The following is a 5,374-nucleotide window of genomic DNA, read 5'->3' as shown; positions in this document are numbered from 1 at the left end:
TAAGATCTGGAAATGTGATCTAAGTTGGATATCAAAGGTTTTCAAAATGTTTTCATGTGCATTACACTTTCTCAACCTACTTATGGTTAATTCTCTTTCTTTTTAAATGTTCTTGATCTCATGCAATGGCTGGCCACCCTGGCTAGAGATCTCAGTCCCTATAAAAGATGATCATCCCTTGTCAATTCTGTTTTTGAAAGATCTCTTGAATGTGTGTCTTTCTCTGGAGTCCCACGTATGCTTCTTTAGTTAGATTTCTCTAGACCTACCTTCCCACTTTAATTCATATTATGCACCTCTACCAGAATATCTTTTAAAAATACTAAGAAACCAAGTCATTTTTCTCTTCAAAATCTTTCCATGATCCTAGGTGGTTCAGTAAGACAAGAAAAAGAAATAAAATCTTAAGAAATTTGAAAAAAGAAGGAAAATGTAGATTACATGATTGTGCAAACAGAATCCAAATAATCTAATAGAATGAGTAAATTTAAAATAAGTATGCAAAAATCAATTATTTTAATCTATTAGCAACAAACAATGAAAAATTTACAAAACAAAATAATTCCATTAATATTAACATCAAAAATTAAGTACTTAAGAATATATTTAATAAAAGATATGTAATATCTCTACACCAAAAATTATAAAACATATTAGTCAATGTCAAACAAATGTTTATCAAATTAACACCAAATACTTGTGTCTAGAAAATGCTCTCCAGTCACTTTTGGAGATGTTATACTTAAACCAAAGTAGAAACACAAAAGGTGGTGTCAATTTACTTGGAAATACAAATGTGCTTTGCTCATCTTCAGTAAATAGATTCTTATACTCTTGTGGGGATTGCAAGTAATTTTAAAAATATCTTAGTGACAGTCCACATATTAAATTTTCTTTTCTTTTGTCTCCATGAATAGTAAATGCATAAAGAAATAAAGCTAAGGATGGGGCACATTTCCATACATTTGAGTACATGTGTGGGAAAACAAGCCTCAGATTCAGAGTTATTTATATTTCTGGCAACATGCTTGCTTCATCAATAACCCGTGATTCCATAACACAGGTCTGTTATGGAATTTTGTCAAAATTCCAAGTTCCAAAATGACAAAATTATCAAATTAAATAGAATTTTTAGAAGGTGCATGAAACAAGGTTTGTTTGCATTTTCCTTGAATGGGGCCTTGTCAAGCGCTTGATTGGGTCCAACTTCGCTGAAAGTTTGCCCTTGTTTGTGACTGCCCTTTGCAAATGTAGGAGAGCAGCCAGTTTCAACACATGATTCTTGGGGTTCATTTGGGGTTTTGATGGCAGGGTGCAAATAATAATATATATTTGTTGTTGGTGGTTAAATATCTCAGTTGGCATCTTTCTAGATGTTGTCTGACTATACACATTATTTCTGGGTATTAAATCATTGGAAGAAGCATTTCCTATTTTGAAGAAACTAATTAGGTTGAAATGACTAATTCCCAGTGGCAGTGTCATGACCACAAAATATGATTCATGGAAGTAGGAATGACTTCACATCCAGGACATGGCAACACTTTGTTTGTGTGCATTTAAGGAAGACAGGGGCAGAAAGTTCATTTGCTGCACCTGTTACAAAAAGTTGTGAAGGCAAGTAATAGTCTGGAATCGTCTGTACATCATGCCCAGTGGCACTTCAAGAATGACTGCATCTGCCAGCCACATGCTGGCAAACCTCTTTCTCCAGAATTACCATGACACACACAGTTAGTACTGAAGCAGGAAGAAACTGAGGGGAGGGACTCAAAACCTCCCCTAGAATCAGGGTTAAAAGAGGAGGCTGTCGAGGTGAGGGCTGAAAAACATATTTTCCTCTCAGTTTTATAGCCAGTGGTAGGTTTGCACTTGTTGATTTAAGAATATGTATGAAGTGTATACATTATTCTCATTAGTTATGCTTCTGAATTTGAACCAGGGGTTATCTGCATCACACACACACACACACACACACACACACACACACACACACACACATATATATATATTTTAATCATTGGCATTTTCTAAGAAATTCAAGCCTAGGGTTTTAAACAAAGTCTTGGTTCATAGTATTTTGTAACTTTTATCTGCTCTTCCCTGTAACAAAGAAAATGCAGGGCAGACGAGCATTGCTTACTGAAACTGCTATGTATATGGTAGGGCTTCTCGGCTGAGAATCATATGCTTAGCGAACACTTATGGAAGTGTTAGAGGTTACATATTATATGCCTTTTCCAGAATGCAAGCTGCAGTGGACATTGGTTTTGCTTTGCTTTACTTTATTTCACTGCCCAGTATTCATTTTTCTTTACGCTTCATTTCTTTTTATTTATGTTTGTAATTGAGATATAACTGACATATAACATTGTATTAGGTTTGGGTGTACAACACAATGATTTGCCATATGTATATATTGCACAATAATCACCACAATAAGTTTAGCTAACATCTATCGCCACACATAATTACACATTTTTGTGTGTGTGTGATAAGGACTTTTAAGATCTACTCTCTTAGCAACTTTCAAATATACACTACAGTATTGTTAACTATAGTCACCATGCTGTACATTACATCCCCAGGGCTTATTTACCTTATTACTGGAATTTTGTATCATTTGACTACCTTCCCTCATTTCCTTTCCTTTTGTTTTCTTTTTTTAAACAGCTTCCTCACTGCTATCATCTGAAGCCTGATATCTTCTGGCCAAAGACAAAGTGAAACCAATTAGATGCTCTGTTTTAGAATTTTAATCTTGAGTAGGAGAACAAACAAACCAAAACGCTTAGCTTTCTTCCCTCTTCTGATGAGGTCCTCATCATCTTTGCTCAGCTATGAGACTACTGTGGTTGTTCCTGCTTCCTCACTTTGGGAGCTGACTTGGTGGCCTCTCCCGTCGCGGAGCACAGGCTCCGGACGCGCAGGCTCAGCGGCCATGGCTCATGGGCCCAGCCGCTCCGCGGCATATGGTATCTTCCCAGACCGGGGCACGAACCCGTGTCCTCTGCATCGGCAGGCGGACTCTCAACCACAGCGCCACCAGGGAAGCCCTAAAGCCTTATTCTTTATCCTCTGATACACTTTGAAACCTTCCTCCCTACACCCCACTATCCTTCCAATAAATTCTACATCTTTATGCTTCAATCAAAGAGATTTCACTGATGTATGACTTATAATTTCATTTTTACAATTTCACACGGAATGCAAATAATCATAATGCAAGTGACTATGAAATAAGAAGCAAATAACTCATAAATATTTAATATTTATCATTAATGACAAAGTGTAATTATCTCGCAATTATTGAAACAAACATGAGTCATAACACTGTGGTTGAAAAATTCTGATAGTCTTAGAAGCTACTGCTTAGTGGCAACCTGTTTCTCATTAACTTTGAGTAGAAATGGTCTCAGATGCTTTATAGGTCTAGGGCTCTGGGAATTTGTTGACAACATAATCACACCATTTGTAGGAACCTACTAAAGTTGGGGGAAGTCTACTCAGGGGGAGCCTTTTGCTAAGCTGAAGTGGGAATGGAGTAAGGAGGGTAGGATGTATCTGGGAAAGGCAGGAGCAAGAACCTCAGGGAACCAGATTGGAGTAGGTGGAAACAGAATAATCAGCTTTATTATACCGACTTGGGGATTTCTCCCTTGGTGTGTAAGTCATATTACTGGGTTTTCCAAGAATGGGAATGTACATATAGGTAATTCAAAACTATAGCCATTATATAAAAGAACTGCCTCACTGAGAGAGCCTGCTGAGATAGTGTTCATTCTCTATAGGAATGACTGCACTCCATGCTCACTGATGCCTGGACTGAGGGGAAAGTGATGGGCAACTAACACCGGGGCAGCCAATCCACAGTCTGACTAGCGGCCTATAGAGATGGTCTGGTATGTCTGCCTAAACAAGGAATAATGGTCATCAGCAAGGAGAAGCCCTCTTTTTGCTGTTTTGTTTTCCACATGGGCCTGTGGAATCTTAGTTCCCTGACCAGGGATCGAACCTGTGCCCCCTGCAGTGAAAGTGCAGAGCCCTAACCACTGGACTACCAGGGAGTTCCCAAGCCCTCTTTTCTCCTGTGGATATAAATAGGGAAATTTATGAAAAGATGTAAAGAGAATGGTAAAAAGAATGTATTTTTTAGTAGGGGCCATGAAAAGTCAAAGCTCTGGATAAGCTGAAATTAGACGTAAGTAGAAACCATAAAGTTAAAAAAAAAAAGACAGGTGACGTAGAGCAGAAGACTTCCATTTCTGGCAACATGCTGGATTAGACAACCTGAAAAACCTTCTGTATCACCTGGAAATACAAAACAACAAATGCCAACTCGTATGTACTTGTGTATCAACTTGTGTGTATACAAGCATACACATATGCATACATAAAAGCAATTTCTGGAAGCTAGAACCCAAGGAGAAAATGAAAACAAGAGGGTTAAGAGAGAATTTTTGTAGGAGTTGTCTGGGATATTTGCCAATTTTAGTAGCCAAGGATTGGTTTTTAAACTATTTTAAATTAATTAATTAATTTTTGGCTGCGTTGGGCCTTCGTTGCCGTGCGTGGGCTTTCTCTAGTTGCGACGAGCGGGGGCTACTCTTCCTTGCGATGCTCGCCATGCTTCTCATTGCGGTGGCTGCTGTATCAGTTGAGGTACTGGCAGCAAACAGCTGGTACCCTGAAAATTCTAATTTGAAGAGATTATTAAAGGAGCTATTTATAAAGATGTGGGCAGATTTAGGGAAAGCAATAACGGTTGTACAGGAACCCAAGGCTAAAAAACAGTGGCGTTGGAAGCTATTATCACCCCCAGGCCTGAGAGGCAAGGAGAGAGTAACATTATGGGAGCTTGGGGAAGATCTGATGACCACATCACAGAATATGTGCTTTTTGTGTAGGGACGCAGTCAGTCCACGGAGGGAGAGCCTGGGGAATAAGTACCCAATGTCACTCCAGTCTTTCCCTCCTGTTAGTGTCCTCTATTAGTTCAAACCAAGCAGGAGCCAATGGACAAGAATACATTGATTCAGTCCATTCTGCTCAGGACCAGTCTCCTGGAACACAGACCCAGGTGGAGAAGGGCAGAAGGTAGGTCTGGAGGGGCAAATGGACAATATTCAGATCACCAGGGACTTACTAGAAATGCAAATTCTCAGGCTCCACCCTAGACCTATCAGATCAGAATCAGTCATTGGAGGTGGACCCAGCAATCTGTGGTGATTCTGATGCAAGCTAAACTATGATACCATCATCCCATATTCTCAAACATACAAAATCTGTCTGAGGTTTTTAGTTTTATCTCCCCCACCAGTTCGTCAGCCCTGCCTCTTCTGTGGTCCTGGCCCCAGGGCTGGGGACAGGGTGC

At 39.3% G+C, this 5,374-nt stretch overlaps 1 non-coding gene across 1 annotated transcript; it reads right to left on the bottom strand.

Moving 5' to 3' along the window:
• Positions 1-3,994: 3,994 nt before the first annotated feature.
• On the bottom strand, positions 3,995-4,067 carry TRNAE-UUC (transfer RNA glutamic acid (anticodon UUC)). Its single transcript has one exon. It is a non-coding gene; the product is annotated as a tRNA-Glu (tRNA).
• Positions 4,068-5,374: the final 1,307 nt, after the last annotated feature.

The sequence above is a fragment of the Lipotes vexillifer genome, unplaced genomic scaffold (genome assembly GCF_000442215.2).
Source record: "Lipotes vexillifer unplaced genomic scaffold, Lipotes_vexillifer_v1.1 scaffold155, whole genome shotgun sequence".
NCBI classification, from domain to species: Eukaryota; Metazoa; Chordata; class Mammalia; order Artiodactyla; family Lipotidae; genus Lipotes; species Lipotes vexillifer.
Note: the sequence above shows the minus strand (reverse complement) of the source record. Positions and strands in the feature narration are given on the sequence as shown.